The sequence below is a fragment of the Quercus robur genome, chromosome 1 (assembly GCF_932294415.1).
Source record: "Quercus robur chromosome 1, dhQueRobu3.1, whole genome shotgun sequence".
Classification (NCBI taxonomy): domain Eukaryota; kingdom Viridiplantae; phylum Streptophyta; class Magnoliopsida; order Fagales; family Fagaceae; genus Quercus; species Quercus robur.
The window spans coordinates 52,282,332-52,301,076 of record NC_065534.1 but is presented as its reverse complement, the minus strand read 5'-3'; positions in this window follow the sequence as shown (position 1 = coordinate 52,301,076).

Here is an 18,745-nt window from a genome sequence, read left to right as displayed (position 1 = left end):
CTGCAAGCTTGATTTTTGACCGTTCCCTTCAGTCAAACCTATTCACAATCAATAGAAAAGTGATTAGTAATATTAAACTCAAAGATCAAGGCTAGAAATGGCCCAAAAAAAAAAAAAAAAAAAAAATTGACTTGAAGATGTTTTATGAAAAACTCCCTCTTTGATTCCTTATTTTTAATGAATCTTAGTGTTTTCCTTTAGGATTTTTATGTGTTTTGAAAAGGTACCATGTATTCCTTATTTATGATGTGGGATTCATTCCAAACCTCAATCTTTAATGCAGAAAACTTACCTTTCATAGTTTTGGAACCCTAAATGTGCACGCAGGTTGAGTCCTGCGTGCACATATCGAGGGCTTCCTTGGATTTAATTTTCCAAAAATAGATTTATTTGCTCATCAAAAGTTATATTTTTCATTTTAACATTTCTTAAGTCAAATCAACATCTGATTGGGCCCTAAATCAACCTTGGGTCTTAGAATTCTAGCATCATTGGGGAATAGGAGCTCAAGTCGTAACGGTTACAAAATATGGTGTCTATAAATGCCCCTCTTTTGATTCCTGAGATCCACTAATGGAATCAAAAGAATAAGAGACAAAAAAATTTGTTTTGACGTATAGCTTAAGCCCAACCCATGCACATGACACACATCACGCATACATAAGGTGGTGTGCAACATCGAAGAGTTGTGTGGGATTCGTATGTTTGAATTCCCACCTTTATTGCTCGGGAAATGAGCAATGATAGGTTCACTATTTTAGAACCTATTTTTCCAATTGCAAGCAAAAGACGAATGACTCACTATCCTATAATTACTTAAGAAGAAAAATAAATAAGGCCAATAGCTGAAACCATCAACCAAACAAACAAGGGTGCTCTTATGAGCTTAAAAGGATACATATCTATGGTGTCCATTTAAGGCTCTTGCCTCAAATTTCTCCAAGTGGTACTTGTCTTCCATCTCCATCTCTACCTGTTTTGGTGAGGCTCTTGCCTTAGGGTAACCTTGGTCTGTATCTCTGTCTCTACCTCTTCCACTAGGCCTGCACATTCAATTTCCTCGCGATATGTGCACAAGTTTTGTATGATGTGCCTGCATGTCCAATTCCTAAAGGATATGTGCACAAGTTTTGTATTCTAACTTTGCTTGACTGGTTTGTGGCATGTGCCTGCATATTCAATTCCCATAGGATATGTGCATGAATTCTAGCTTGTATAGGATTTATACCTACATATTCAATTCCCATAGGATTCTGTGTTCTTCCTTTCTAATTTGCATTGGGTTTCGTGCCTGCATGTTCAATGCCCAGAGGATATGTGCATGAATTCTACATTCTGACTTGCTCGACTATTTTGGATGAAAGATCCACTGAGGATGCTGAAGGACTTACTAAGGAGAGTGATTATGCTGAGAAGTGTATTAGTGGTGTTTATGACCTACCAAAAAGCCTTAATGATGCATGGTCCATTAGGGAAGGGGTAGCTTGCTGGGATTTCTTGGTAATGTGCAGCTCACTGGGGAATACTTTCTTCCATTAGGGAAAAACTGCCTTCTTCTTTCTTATAACTTACTGGGGATTGATGTTGATTCCACTCTCAAGGGGATTTTATCAACTTCATTGGGGAAATTTCATTTTTGCAACTCTCAAGTTCTACTAAAATCACACATCAGCAACCCTTTTAAAGGCGACATCCAGAACTGTACATGTAAGTCCAAACTAGAGGCATTCTTGCATACATCAGGAGCCCTTTTAAAGATGATTTCCAGAATTGTACATGTAAGTCCTACATAGAGGCATTTGAATGTTCAATTAGTGTATAAAACACCTTGAACGTTTAGACCCCCAATTTACAAATTACCAATTCAAGCTTAATATCAAACAATTAATGTGCGAAATAAGAACATAAGTTTAATACAGAATTGATAAAAAATCTAAACCAAATAAAATCACATCCATAGCAGAAATTAAATGGAAAAGATTAAGGGAAGAGAGATGCAAACACAAGGACAACACAACGATGTGTTATCGAAGAGGAAACCGGAACCCTCGGTGTAAAACCTCTCCGCTGCTTTCTAAGCGATAAACAATCCACTAAAGAATGTAGTTGGGATACATGAACAGTAAAAGATCCTCCAAGCCTAATCTACCCAGTGTACCTAAACCCTCCAAGCTCCTACTACAACGAGGTTACGCCGAACCTATTTCTTCTTTAGCTTACCAGATTCCATTATAAAACATAGCATCAACCAATATGAAATTGGTCCCTTCTTAACTGCTTCCTAAAGCACTAAACAGCCTTCTCACAGATATGGGTATGGTGAGAAAAGGTTTTGGTAATGTACCTCTCAAGGATGTAACAATGGAGAGGAAGAGAGCAGAGGAATTTGAAAAGTCTCTATGTGAAGATTGTGGATGAGTCAATCTTGTTTTTCTCTAGGATTTCTCTCTGAAAATTCTCTCTAGAAGCTCTCTACATTTCGTGGGTATAAGGGGTATATATACTAGGGTGAGAGAGGAATACGAAGAATCAGTTTTTCAAAACAGAGCTAGCTGGCAGCTTGGCCTCGTGACTTGACTGAGTCGCGAGTTCAAGCCATGAGGTAACTGAACGGCCAGTCTGTACTTTTTGTCCTGTAGTGCTCCAGCTGGCATGACGCTTCAACTTCTGGCATGCTTGGCACGTGTGCAACTTCTGGCAACTTGCAAGCCGTAAGCCACCCATAAGATCCAATCGCAAGTCCCTACTTCTTTGCACAATCTTGAGCATTTCTTTACACTCACTCACACACTACCCTTACATGATTCCCACCTAAATACAGGGCTACTAATTGCTAAAATACAAGCAAATTTGGCATGAAATAAAGCTAACAAGATGGTTGATAAAATTCAACCTTACAGCATTGTTTCTCTCATACATCAACAGCCCATTTAAAAGCAATTTCCAGAATTGTACATGTAAGTCCTACCTAGAGGCATTGTTTATTGCACACATCAGCAACTCTTTTAAAGGTGACATCCAAAACTGTACATGTAAGTCCTACCTAGAGGCATTGTTTCTTGCATACATCAACAACCCTTTTAAAGGCGACATACAGAATTGCACATGTAAGTCCTACCCAAAGGTAATGTGTCTTTCACACATCAGTAGCTCTTTTAGAGGCGACATCCAAAACTGTACATGTAAGTCCTACCTAGAGGCATTGTTTCTTGCATACATCAACAACCCTTTTAAAGGTGATTTCTAGAGTTGTACTTGTAAGTCCTGCCTAGAGGCATTGTTTTGTGCACACATACAGCAGTAGCCCTTTGAAAGGCAATTTCTAGAATTATACATGTAAGTCCTACCTAGAGGCATTGTTTCTTGCATATAGCATCAGCCCTCTTAAAGGCAATTTCTTAGAACTATGCATTTATGTCCTAATCAGAGGCATTGCTTTTCACATATATCAGTAGCCCTCTCAAAAGCAGTTTCCAGAATCATATATCAGTGGCCCTCTTAAAGGCAACATCTCCACACTTCCACGGTGTAGGAACTTTTCCACGCTACCAAGGCGTAGGAATCTAATCAGCATCCCTCTTACAGGAAACATCTCCACACTTCCATGGTGTAGGAACTTCTCCACGCTTCCATGGTGCAAGAATCATTATAGTGCTCGATACCCAACAATGGATCAACACAATTGTCCACACTTCCACAATATAGGACCCTTTCCGAACCTCCACGGTTTAGGAACTTCTCTAAGCTTCCACAACATAGGAATTATTATGGTGCTCAATACCCAACACCAGATCAGCGCAATCATCCATGCTTCCACAATATAGGACCCTTTCCACACTTCCACAGTGTAGGAACTTCTCCACGCATCCATGGCACAAGAATCATTATGGTGCTCGATACCCAACAACGGATCAGCACAATCATCTATACTTCCACAGTATAGGACCCTTTCCACACTTCCACGATTTAGGAACTTCTCCACGCTTCCACGGCGTAGGCATCATTATGGTGCTCAATACCGAACAACGAATTAGCACAATTGTCCATGCTTCCATGGTATAGGGCCTTTTCCACACTTCCATGGTGTAGGAACTTCTCCACACTTCCACAGCATACGAATCATTATGGTGCTTGATACCCAACAACGGATCAGCACAATCATCTATACTTCCACAGTATAGGACCCTTTCCACGATTTAGGAACTTCTCCACACTTCCATGGCACAGGAATCATTATGGGGCTTGATACCTAACAATGGATCAACACAATCATCCATGCTTCCACGATATAGGACCCTTTTCCGCACTTCCACGGTGTAGGAACTTCTCCACGCTTCCACGGTGTAGGCATCATTATGGTGCTCAATATCGAACAACGGATCAGCACAATTATCCATGCTTCCATGGTATAGGACCCTTTCCACACTTCCACAGTGTAGGAACTTCTCCTCTCTTGTTCTAGGAGTCTATTATGGTGCTCGATACCCAACAATGGATCAACACAAAATCCATGCTTCCATGGTATAGGACCCTTTCCACACTTCCACGGTGTAGAAACTTCTCCTCTCTTGTTCTAGGAGTCATTATGGTGCTTGGTACAAAAACGGATCACCACAATCTTCTGTGTTTCCATGGTATTGGACCCTTTCCACACTTCCACGATGTAGGAACTTCTCCATGCTTCCACCGCGTAGGAATCATTCATTAGGCATGCTATTCAAATATTCTCCATCTTCGACTAATCTTATTTTGAGGCTAACTAGTGGCGGTGTCATACCTCTCACCATCACATAATCGCCAAGTTCCTAAAGAATCCTAAGTTCCTAATCACCAAGTAAGTCCCCTTACTTTGCCTAGCAATTTATTTTCTGCATCCATAGTATCCAGAATTTGCATGTTTTTCTACATAGCCCAAAAAAAAAAAATAAATAAATAAATAAAAAAAGAAGAAGAAGAAGAAGAAAAATAGACACTGACCTCAAGTCCAGAAAATGTTTCAGAAGTAGCCTCCGCACACAATTTAGGGGTGAAAAAATTCAAAATCACGTTCTTTATCTAACACCTCTCATTGCACGCGAGATATCAGATAAAGAAAGGGTAGCTGTTGATATCATATTTTGTTTGCCCTCGATTTGCATGTCGGACCCCAAAAATCCAAAAATGTCATTTTCTCTCCATTGGGCCACGAGTATATCTAGAATGATGTGGCACAACCTATTCGGAATCGAAGCACCTGAAAGTTCAAATAGTGTAAAAAAACCCTTGAACGTTTAGACCCCCAAATTACAACTTAACCAATTCAAGCATTATGTCAAACAACTAGTGTGCAGAAAATTAACATAAACTATAATATGGAATTGGAAAAACTATCTGAGCCAAATTAAAATCACAACCCATAGCAGATAATAAAAGGTAAAGATAAAAGGGAAGGAAGATGCAAACACAAAGACAACACGCGATCTGTTATCGAAGAGGAAACCGAAGCCCTCGGCGTAAAACCTCTCCGCCGCCCTCCAAGCGGTAAACAATCCACTAGAAAATGTAGTTGGGATACATGGACAGCAATAGACCCTCCAAGCCTAATCTACCCAGTGCACCTAAGCCCTCCAAGCTTCTTGCTCCAACGAGGTTGCGCCGAACCTTTTTCTTTTCTAACTTCCCGGATTCCGCTACTAGACCATAGCATCAACCAATGAAGATTGGTCCCTTCCTAACTGCTTCCCAGAACACCAAACAGCCCTCTCACAGTAATGGATATGGTGAGAACAAGGTTTTGGTAAAAAGCCTGTCAAGGGTTTGGCAATGGAGAGGAAGAGAGTTGAGGAATTTGAAGAGGCACTTATGTAAAGATTGTAGATGAATCAATCTTGTTTTACTCTAGGGTTTCTCTCTCAAAATTCTCTCTGGAAGCTCTCTTTCTTTTGTGGGTATAAGGGGTATATATACTAGGGTGAGAGAGGAATGTGAAACGTCAGGTTTTTCAAAACAGGGCTGGCTCGCGGCTTGGCCACGCGACTTGACTGAGTCGCGAGATTCAGTTGCGAGATAACCGTATGGAAAGTTGTCCTGTTTTGTCCTGTAGTACTCCAGCTAGCATGACTGTTCACCTTTTGGCATGCTTGGCACGTGTGCTGCGTCTGGCGGCTTGCAGCCGCGAGTCACCCGTGAGGCCAAGCCGCGAGTCTCTATTTTCTTGCACAATCTTGAGCAAACTTCACTCTATCTGACTCACTACCCTTACAACAAGCCCACCTAAATACAGGGTTACTAAATGCTGAAATATAAGAAAATTTGGTATGGAATAAAGCCAATTAGATGGTTGAATAAATTCAACCTTACAGCACCCAAGTGCCTTTTTGGCCAAAATGACCAAAATGCCCTTGATTGACCAAAGGGCAAACAAGGTCAAAATCCTCACCAATTTTTTTTCTTTCAAATTTTTACGTCAAACCCGAGATTCTCGAAGATTTTTAAACAACTTTGACCAAGTATGACCCAAAGTCGATCCCAAGTGGGTCCAAAAACTCTAATTTTGATCCGGCCATCAGAACAGGTTGAAACCAATGTTACTACAAAGATTATCAAATTCTTGTTCCAATGACTATTCATGGTTCGAAATCGGAGTTAAAACGGTTGAGATATCGAGAAAACTGTAAAAGTTGTGAAAACTGCGTCTGCTAACTTCCCAAAGCCATAACTTTTGATCCGACCGTTGATTTTTGAGTTCCATACCTTTATAGAAAATTAAAATGAATATCTATCCAAGGGCATGAAGATCAGCCCGATCAGAGGAGTTTTGAGGACGGCGGCTTTACAATGGCCATCACCTCGACTTTCGCACCTGGGGCTATAAATAGCCCCAAGCATGCCCCAAACCAAAAAGACACACATTTTTCTGAAATTTTCTCTCTGTCTAGTTCCTCTCTACGTTTTTTCTCTCCTCCAAACATAAAAGACTCTTGATTCTTTCCTGTTCATCAAGAACACAAGGTATTACTTTTGAACCCAATCTTCCTTTCCTTGGTTCTCCATCTTTGGATTTGTGGTTTAGGGGTGTGGATGTAGCTTTTTTAGCTATCATCCACACCCCTAACCTTTTAAATCTTTTTCCTAGCATGTTCTTGCTCTTTTTGCACATGATTTATTGCTTTCTTTGACATTTTTCTTGCTTTGTCTTGTTTCCAGCATGCTCTTATAGCTTAGATCCATGTTCTTTTATGATTGTTCACATGTTTATTTGTCCCGATCTACATGCTTAGGGTTTTTATGCCATGTTTTATGCTTAGATCTACATCCATTCATGCTTATATGTTTAGATCTACATGCTTAGGGTTTTATGCCATGTTTCCTTTGTTTCGTTCCTCTCTTTACTTTGTGTTGATGTTAGGGTTATGTGCTCACATGCTTGATATCATGTCTATGGTTATGCTTTGCTTGGATCTTGTGTTTGTATGCTTTTTGCCACGTTTTATGCTTAGATCCACATCCGTACAGGCTTATATGCTTGGATTCATGTTCTTCCATGTCTATGCACTAGCTTTCACATGCCCACACACGTGTTGCCATGCCTATGCCTAGATCTATGTTTATGTGCTTAGATCTATGCTTTCACATGCTTGTGTGCTCAGATCTATGCTCTGCTTGCTTTATGCCATCTTCCATGTGCTTGTGCGCTCCATGCCATGTTTATGTGCTTAGACCTAAGGTATGTTTGTCTTGTCATGTGCTATTGTAGCCCTTTTGTCGCTATACCTTTATTTCTTGTGTTTTGGCCTATTGGTTCAGACTCGATCTAGACCCTATGGTCCTTGTCATCGTCCATACACCTTGGCCCATATCAAAGTGTTTGGATCACCCCTATTTGCATGTCTGTGCTTGCTTGCTTCTATGCTTCATGCTTATGTTAGCCTCTCTTGTTCTAGGCTTTGCCACATTTGACACTCTTAGTGGGTATGTGGTTGTGTGGTTGCATTTGACACCCCGTGGTTGCATTTGACACCCCGGAGGCCATGTCTGAATGTAACCACTTGGGAGGCATCTCTAGATGTGGGGTTGCTCCATGTGCACCCTTCCCTTTTCTGCTCCACGTGATGGTATGCTTGCCATGCTTGTTTGCGACAACCATTGGCTTTCTACGCATCTTTACACGCTTGCTTACATGTCCATGCATGAGTCTTGCTTACTAGTGTGTCGTCCATGCTTCAACACAATGAAGCTATGGACATCCGATCCAAACCTACATTTGTCCCTTACGGACACCACCCTTGTTTATTTGCTATCTTGCTTTGTTTCCCTTTTTTGCTTGCATCCTGGTTTCTATATTTGCCATGTCTATCATGTTTATCTGCTTTATGCCTCTTTATTGTGCTCTTTGCATCTTTTCCTTCCATGGGTTCTTTGTCGGTTTCTTGTCTTTGCCTTTGCATGTACGCATATGGAGCAAGGATGCATGGAGCTACGGCACGGTCTCTCGGGTGCAAACAAAAGGGGCAAGGATATGAGCACGCGGATATAAGCCAAGTGGCTGCAGTCAGTAGGTTTAGTAGTTTAGCTTTTCCCTTCTGTTATGTACTCTTTTGAACTCCCTCCTTCCTTTTCCCTTTCTCCTTTAGATGGTTTGTATTAGGTATATCATGCTTTATACCATTCATCCTTATCTCTAGAGTATGGTGACCCTTGTTTATTTTCTTGCACCTATATTTTGGGCCATACTCTAGCGATGTAGGCATTTACTTTCTTGCTCTGTGTGCTAGCATTGTGTATGATGCATGTATATATATACCTACTTGCCCCTTTCTAGTGTGGTTGTCGTAATCCATGTCACTTAAGGCTAGCAATGCCTAATTCCTGCCACGAAAGTAAGCTAACTTCTCACCAGATTTTCGCGATGGAAATCTAGTACTTTGCTCGAATGCCTTAGGAAAGCATAGATTGGGACTACACCCATTCCAAAAGCCAAACCTCAAAGCCCTCATGCATGCGAAGCCCTATAAGCCAATGCCAAAATCATGTTTTGACTGCCAATCTCCAAAAATTAAGGTTTTATCAAAGCAAATTACTGTCCTTGGACGGGTGTTGTGGGGTGCCTAACACCTTCCCCACATATAACCAAACTTCCGGACCTAAGAATCAAACCAAACCTCAAAGCCCCCATGCATGCGAAGCCCTATAAGCCAATGCCAAAATCATGTTTTTACTACCAGTCTCCAAAAATTAAGGTTTTATCAAAACAAAGGACTGTCTTTGGATGGGCGTTATGGGGTGCCTAACAACTTCCCCACACATAACCAAACCTCCGGACCTAAGAATCAAGATTTTTTTCCATACACATTAGATTAGGAAAAATGACATTTTTCTTAACCTAGGATCGGTAATAAAATCAGCTAGTAACAGGTGACCAATCATACCTTAGAAAAACCCAATAATTGGTGGCGACTTCACTTACCTTTGGTAATCCCTTAAAATTTTGCCCAAATTCCTGCCATAACGCGAAAAGTAGACCTACCTTCCTCCACCGAGAGAGAGAGAGAGCACCCGAAGCTCTGCATAAACAACATGCACCATCGTATTGAGTGGGGCCCTCCAACGGGGTCCTACGCGAGTAAGAGTTGTCGCCACGGCGGGTGGTCGAACGAAGGCCCAAGATGGCGACGACAGTTTTTCAGTTTCCACCCCAATCGAGGCGGGGCGTTGACACCTACCATTTTTACATCCAACTATATGTGCCATGTCATATCTCATCCCATTGTGAATCCAATATCACCTTCCCACTATTCTCTTCACCTAACCATGAATCTAATCTCACTTTCCTTTTGCAGGTTTTACCTCCGTACTCTGGTATGGGGAGTATCGGCAGAGCATTGGTATAGTACAACATCCTTAACAAGGAGACTTGGGGTCACATTTGTCCTGCGGGCATCAAGCCTGTCATTTGTTTGTTGCCTGAGTGGTCTACTAGTGCTATCTTGGCACAAACTTTAATTGAGAGGTGGTGGGACTCTACTCACACCTTTCACATTGCTGATCAAGAGATGACCATCATTCACCATGACTTCCACCACATGATTAGCCTACAGGTTGATAGGGCCTTGATAAATTTGGAGGTAGAGCCGGGCACTCGGCTTGGTTTAGAGCTCCTCGGGAGGAGGTATTCCGCAGAAATGATCCGTTACACCAACCTTGAGGTGGATATCATGCGTCATCCATAGTGCTTGGTGACGGTGAAATCCTAGCATCAGTTCGTGGACTTGAGGAAGGAGGAAGTGAGCTCCAAATGAGTGGCTTTGTGTTTGTGAACGTGGCTAATTATGGATTGAAGGATGAAAGGTATACTATGGATTTGCTCCCATATTGTAGCTATGAGGTGATTGCAATGATGAAGAACATGGGGTACATGACTAGTATGGGTCTTGGTAAAAAAGGAAAAGGGGTGGCTGAATTCCCCAATTTCAAGACTCAATTAACCAAGGAAGTTTTAGGATTATTTGAAGGTTATGAGGATATCAAGACGAACCTTGGTACCCTTAATGGAAACTTTGTGAAAGAAGGGGGGGGTGAATTTCCTTTTTTTTGGCTTTCCCAAACTTTAGGTAGGTAAGGATGGAAAAGTGTATCTTGGCTAGGAGATATTCTTCAATGAGAAGTTTACTTTCAAGGAGAAACCTACTGTGGTGATCAAGGAAGTTCAAGAAGAAGTCGACTGGGTGGACTACATGGATACTGAAGCAATGAAGACTATGCTAAAGATGGAGGGGGATGTGTTCGCCATCACCAATGAGGAACTAATTGATCCTTCTACCTTCATCGTGCCTACTATAGGGCAACTTAATAATTGGACTTGGGTTGGGTTTTCTAAGAATGTGGGAAAGAAAGTTTGTAATGCATGTCCCAATGTACTTTTCAACATTTTTAATAAGATGAGTTGTGATTTGTCTTATTTTGATGTATCCCATATTATTGAAATTCTGCATTTAAATAATTCTAATGAATTTGAAAATGAAATTAATAAACAATTGGAAAAGGCTTTGTGCATTTACAAGCATAGCCTGTTCTCTACACACTCATATCATTATGGGAAAAATCTTGACATCTATGTGATCGTTGTAAATAAATCTTCAAACTTGTCATGAATGACTAGCCAATGGTTTTGTTGATCTTGAGACAAGCATAGACTTGTGCCTATATATCTTCCCACTCTTTTATGTTTATGCTTTATAGCTCAACAAATGTCAAATCTCAAAAAAAGATAATGAGCTGTAAATGCCATTGCACATACTAGTATTTGATTAGGAAAAAGGGAAAACGACTTGTAATGAAATTGTATGGTGCACAAAAGCCAAAGACTTAGTCATCAAATTGAAATATAAAAAATTTCAAGCATTGATCTCAAAATGAGATGTATTGTTCTATAATGATAAAATGTTATGACTTGTAAGAAGCTAAATGAAATGCTTCATTGTTATGTAATAAAGTTTTGTGGGAGGTCATATATGCAAATTTCTATAATTGAGATTGGTCACTCTTCCTAGTGCTAATTGTGTATGTCTTGGTTGAATTGATCATTGAAGCTTCACATTAGACTATCTCACATTTGGTACCCACACACATCACACATGTCTACGTTCAATGAATGCCTTATTCATTTGTGTGATTGTACTTGATTAAATGTGTTTTACATACTCAATCATATGTTGATCAAACACAAAAATATTTTTGAGTATTTTTAGTTGCTTTTGGAAAGCGTTTTGTTTTGAAAATTTTCAGAAAACCCAAAATTTTTGCAACTATATTTTGGTGACTCACTCTCACAGGGTCAAGCCGATCACGAGCTTAATCAAAAGCTCTCGCGATTCCCTAGCGAGTCAGTCCACCAGTCATGAAAAATACTTAGAAGAATTTCAAAATTTCCAGGTTTTTAACTTTTTTGTGACTTAACTCGGTGACTTGTTCGTGAGTGGAAGCTCTAGTTACGAGCTTACACAGAATGATTCACGACTCCCTTAGCGACTTGCTCATGAGTGGACTTCCCAATCACGAAAAACACTTAGACAAAATTTTCAAAAATTTTGTTAAGGGATTTTTGCGACTCATTTTGGCAACTTGCTTGTGACTCATTCTAGTCTCGAAAATCGCGTGTTTTGCACAAATAGGGTCGAATCCAAGATAGTTTTCAAAAACCTTTTCGTTTTCCCTCGCATCACGTTTACACACTTTGTCTTTTCTGCCTCTCCCTCTCCCAAAACCTCCATTTTCTCTCACAAAACCTCTATTTTCTTCATCTATCCTTCATCAATCTTCAAGAAAAGGGATGGGTTTTCTCTTATTCCTAAAGTTTTTTTAAGTTTCTAGCCCTAATTTTCTTGGATTTTGTGTATATGTTGAGATATGAAAATATGATGATTGAATATGGTTTTGTTGATGTTTTGATGAGTTTCATTTATGGGTTTTGTTGGTTTTGTTAGTATAATGCTTATTCTACATGTTTTACATGTTTGTGCTTCATTTTTTTTTTTTTTTTTGCATTGTATTATGTATGGTGTTGTGTTGTGCATATCATGTTCATGATAAAATGTCTCTTAGTTGCTTTTGTGTTTCTTTGGATTCCATGGAATACAAAGTTTGTAGGGAAAATCATGTTTCCTTGATTTTGAAACATCATATGATTATGTGATTTTACACTTTGCCCTAGTTAGCACACTTTTGCATTTTATGCACACACACACTATCTTTGACATGTTTGAGTGCTTAATGTCATGACTCTATCATGATTTGATATTTTTTGGCTTCACATGTCAATTTTTTAATTACTCTTTAAATTCAGTTTTTAGGGTTTTAATTCAAAATTTCTGATTTGGGACTAACTTGTTACTAATCAAGTTTGTTGCCCTTTGTGTTTCATTTTGCTCTTTGATATTACATGATATAGCTTGACAATGTCTCCCTTCAAGATATCAGTCGTGAAAGGAAGTAGTAGTAAGGGAAAAGAACCGGTGATTGATCATGACAGTAGGGAAGAACGTGTCATCCAAAGTGAAAGGGCATTGACCTGGATTTGATTCTGTTGTCACAAAGACTACTGAAACCAAATCGGGTGGTCACCGGGAAATCACACATGGCATAGGGCTAAAACCACATAAACTCACAGGTTACATTACTTTGAAACACAGTTCATATCCAAGTAGTTTCAAAAAACCTTAAATAATCTAACTTCTACAAAGTTTGTACGGTTTTCAACTCCATTTTTGTCAAGAGATTTTCTATCAATTTCCCAATGAATACAAGACAAGATAAGCATCCTTAAATTTTTCAATACACCATAAAATCAATGATTTTCTTATCAAAGATTAAATGAAAGATGCTCATTTTTCCATATCAACAATTCATGCATTTCCCCAAATGCAATACCAAATATGATGCATTTCCATATATAATCATATATATATATATATATATATATATATATATATATTAAGGTTACGACACAATAGTTTTTAGGAAAATATAATTTCCATTGGTAGTTTCCAAAAGCGTGTCTAACCCAGAAAAATTTATATAACATGGTTATTTTTCAAAATCCCATTAAAAAGCTACTTATCTCGCAACCGCAAAATCCTAATTCTCCAAGCTCCAAGGAGATTAGCTAGAACCTAAACAATATCAAGTAAACCTATCACAATAAGTATAGAGCTTGAAATTGCATCTAGCCACAATTTAAGAATTGCCAAATAATCACTTAATTAGGCAAACCTAGCATCTAACCTCATCAATAATAATATATTCCACTTCCATAGTTTCTCAACAAATTGATTCACAAGGCATAAACTCCAATTATAAAGTTAACCCATTTAATATCATCTCCAACATTATGACCAGCTTCCATAAAATTCACACTACATCATTAAGAGACCCATGAAAGCAAAATCAATATATCCTCCAAGATAAGAAATTTAGAACTTCAACTAACTCCAAATAAACCCAATGGCAATAGAAAAATTAAATTCACCAACCATAACATGTTATAACTTAAAACCCCTAAATTTTTCCACCGTACATAAACCTTAAGTAGTCATCAATAGCACAAAATATATACCCACTCATCAAATAATTCCACCAATACAAAACCCATACATAAAAACACAAAAATATCACTTCCAATGCTCAATAATCACATGGGTATCATTATTAAAGCTTAGATAAAAATAACCTCAAGCAAAAGTGCAAAACCCACCAAAAAATGAGAAATTTTAACCACAAAAAAAGTATGTGAAGGTGTTTATGGGTTCCTAAGAATTTTCCTGTGATCTTGCCGGAAAAATGATGGTCGAAATGGTGATGGTGGTGGTGTGGAAGTGCTAGTGGAGAGGATGAGAGTAGAGAGTGTTCTACAAATAAATAAATAAATAAATAATAAAAGATAGAAAAGAAAAGTGAGGGAGTGAGCCAGCCAAAGGAATGAAAAGATAGAGTGATTGTGAGGTGAGTAATGGGGTTAGGTGGGGCTTGGCACGTGGGAAACCAAAAAAATATCTGATCTTTTTTTTTCTTTTTCTTTTTTAAAATGACAGGATGTTACACCCTAGCACTCATCTAGCATGTGAAAACCTTATCGCTTATCTAAAACAAGGCGACAACTTAATCATGGCAACAAAGTATAATGCAAAAACAAAATTATATAAAGCATACAATTGGGATTAAACGATATAAAAAAAACATTCACACAATATACATCATCAAATGCATGTTCATACCAATGCATGACTTACTTTTACTTCCTTTCAATAACACAGCACCTATGGCATCAAGATGAAAGAAAATCCTAATCTAGCATATGAGGGATAAACAACAAATAAAGCATGTGAAATAGAGACTCAGATATCTGTATACATATGAAAGGGTTTAAAAAAAAAGGCAAGATACATGAAACAAACAAACCAAACAAAACAGAAATCTAAATTAGGGTTTCTGGGCAAATGCCTGCATACGCAAATATAGGCTTGCGTATGCAGGCCAAATAGGCCAAATCCTACGTACGTAGGATTTGCCCTGCATACGCATGCTCATGGCATGCGTGCACAAGGTTGTTCAAAAACCCTAACCTAGAAACACGAATAAGAAAAATAAAGTAGAAAAGAAAACCCTAATTCTAGCAACTAAACATGCTCAGAACATACAAGGAACTATAAAACTAACCTAAACAAGCATGCATAAACATAAACTAAGCAAAAAAGGGGCTAAAACAAAGATTAAAAGGTAAAAGAGAAAAAGAAAGGGTTTAAGGAATACCTTAAAAAAAAAGCTCTTTAAGCTTTATTTTTTACTATTCCTTTCAATTAAATCAATCACAATTCAATAAAATAGTGATTAGAAACTTTAAACTCAAAGGATTGGGGCCCGAAAAGGTCCTAATCAGATAAAAATGACTTGAGGATGTTTTGTAAAATATCCCTTTTAATTTGCTATTTTCTAATCAATCTTAGGTTTTCCCTTAGGATTTTTTGTGTGTTTTGAAAATGTACTATGTAAGGCTTTATATAATGGACAAAATGGGGTTTGGAATGGCTTCCACATGATGTGGGATTCATTCCAAACCTTAGCCATTATTGCAAAAAACTTGCTTTTTTTATGTTTTCGAAACGCTAGCTGCCTATGCAAGAGTATGCCTACATACACATGCTTTGGCCTGTGTACATAGGCTGCTATCCACGTACGTGGGCTAAGGGCCACTTTGGTCACTTATTCCTAAAAATAGATTTTTGCTCATTTAAAAGGTTATATTTTCCATTCTAAAACTCCTCAAGTCAATTTGATACTGATTGGGCTCTAAACTGGCCTTGGGCCTTAGAGTTTAGGCATCATTAGGGAACGGGGCCCCAGTCATAAAGGGTATAAAATGCAGTGTCTACAGATGCCCCTCTTTTGATTTGTGAGCTTCGCTAATAGAATCAAAAGACTAAGAGACAAAACATTTTGTTTCCACGTACAGCTCAGGCCCACATCACACATAAATGGGGTAAGGTGCAACTCTATAGAGTTGTGTGGGATTTGTATGTCCAAAGTCCCACCTTTGTTACTCAGGAAACGAGCAATGATAGGTTCGCTACCCCAGAACCTGTTTTGCCACTTACAAGCAAATGGCAAGTGACTCACTATCCTAGAGTCACTGAAAAGAAAAAAAGAAAACAATCAAGGGTGCACTTATGAGCTAACCCAACAAATAACAAAGTGATACAGTCTCTGTGGTGTCCATCTGGGGCCCTTCCCTCAAACTTCTCCGGGTGGCTCACTCCTCTTGTCTTTTTCACTTCTTTCTCTACCTTTTCTAGTGTGGGTCTTGCCTCGATTTGACCTTGGTCTCTTTCTCTGTCTCTATCTCTACCTTTTTCTACCGTGCGTGCATGTTCAATTCCCAGAGGATATGTGCACAAGTAGTCTTGATTGTTGGACCAACTAGGGGTGGTGAAAACTTGCTGAGGAGTAGGTATATGCAGGGAGGAATCTTCTGCCTCTTACTTGGGGATGAGAAACTTGCTAAGGAGTAGTAGAAATGGACTCACTGAGGAGTAGTGTAACCTTGTAGATATGTGATCCATTGGGGAAGAATCTTCTACTTCCTTCATGGTATGCTGAGGACTTTGAGGAAGAATCTTCTGCTTCCTCACTAGGGATACTTTAGGTGTACTTGATCCACTGGAGAAGAATCTTCTAGTTCCTCACTAGGGATTGTTTAAATGTGTGTATGTCCATCAGGGAAGAATCTTCTACTTCCTCCTTGGGGATAATGCTCTAGAAATGCTTGATTCACTAGGAAAAAATGTTCTTCTTCTTTATTTGGGATAGTGTTCTTGTGTTTATGTGTTCTACTAGAAATGGTTTTGGGATGTACTTGCTTCATCAGGGGAAGAGTCTTCTGCTTCCTTTATTGCTCACTAGGGGGTCCTTGGTGACTTTGTGCCTAATTAGGGCAATCTTGAGATTTTTTTTTTTCATTTTTTTTTTAACTATTCGCGTCTAAACTACACATAGTTTAGTAGTGAGGTCTAAACTACACGTAGTTTAGCCATCAGGTGTGTTTCCACCTCTTTATTTCCCAACAATTACCAACCGTTTCTTTTTCTTCTTCATTCTCTTCGTCTTCCTCAACTCTTCACATTCCTCATAACTACTCTTTTTTCTCTTTCTACAAAAACCTTCCTCTTCTTCTTTTTTCTCACACCCTCTAATTTTCCATTCTCTTAGAAACTCCCTCATTCTCTCATTTTCTCTCTAAACTCTCTTCATCTCCTCCAATGGCACCCTAGGCCAAGAAAACTTCCTATGTTCTTTCCTCTGATGCATTTCTCCTCACCCATTGGAGTGAGTCAGTGAGATTGATGGAGCCTCCTACATTGACATACCAGCTAAAGAATCACATCCCATGGCTGAATTTGTAAGCTTTTCAAACTTTTCTCATTTTGAAGTTTCTCTTTGATCTTCTGTTTTGATGTGTTTTTGTCCATGTAAATTCTAGGGTTTTGTTGTGGGATGGGTTTATATGAAAACTTGACAAATTAGGAGAGGTAGGAACATGTTTAGGATTGATTATGGGTGATACATACTTGGAAATCGCGAAGACCTTTTCCTGTTTGTGCTCTTGTGTGCATGGGCTCAAGCCTACGTATGCAGCTTGTACTGATGCATATGCAGCTCTGTTCTTGCGTCTGTTCTTGAGGTTCTATGTACATGGGGATAGGCTTGCATATGCGGGGTCCTGTTTTCATATGTGGGCCTTGACCTGTGTACGTGAGATGTTTGGCAGAGGCCTTACTCTGCCCATTTTCCTTTCCCTTTCAACTCTTCCACTTCTATAAGCAATCCTAATACCCCTTTTTGTCATTTTTGCATCCGAACATCACTGTATCCCTTATTTTATATTCATTCTTTTATTGAAAACATCACTTTTCATTATTTTTGCTTGAATCAAGAATCTAATGCCAACTTCTACTTTTGCAGTCTACATCCCCTTATGCTTGCAAGGGAAGCACCAATAAGCACGTTCCCGAAACAAGGGTTTACATCTGAGAAGTGAGCTTTGAGCCTATCATTGGCCTTCTTTCGGAAATGTCTGTAAGTGCTACCTTGGTGCAATGCCTCATCAAGAGGTGGTGGGAAACTACTCATACTTGCTTTGAAGGGGCCATCATCAGTTTGGATAGCGTGTCAGGCATCCAGCTAGGTCTTGACATGTTGGGGAGGAAGAACTCCACCAAGACTATTGATACCGTATTTTTTCCGCCCTTGATTTATGTGCCAGACCTCGAAAAACCCAAAAATATCATCTTCGTTCGGACATCGGAGCACCTAAAGTGCCTCTTTCAGCCAAAATGACCAAAACGGCCCTAGTCAACCCTAGGTTGGCTGAAAGTCAAACAAGGTTAAAATCCTTTCAAAATATCACTTTTCATAGTTTTACATCAAACTCGAGCTTCACGAGGATTTTTGGAAACTTTGACTTGGAGTCGACTCTTGGTGGGCCCCAAAAAATCCTAATTTTGATACGCCTGTCAGAACGGGTTGAACTCAATGCCATTGTGAAGATTATAAAATTCTCACTCCAATGACTACTTATAGGTTGGAATTAGAGTTAAAATGGTCGAGATATCATGAAAACTAGTTAACGCACCGATCGATGCACTACTAAATTCCTGGAGCCATAACTTTTAATCTGACCATTGGGTTTTTAAGTTTCATACCCTTTAAGAAACTAGAA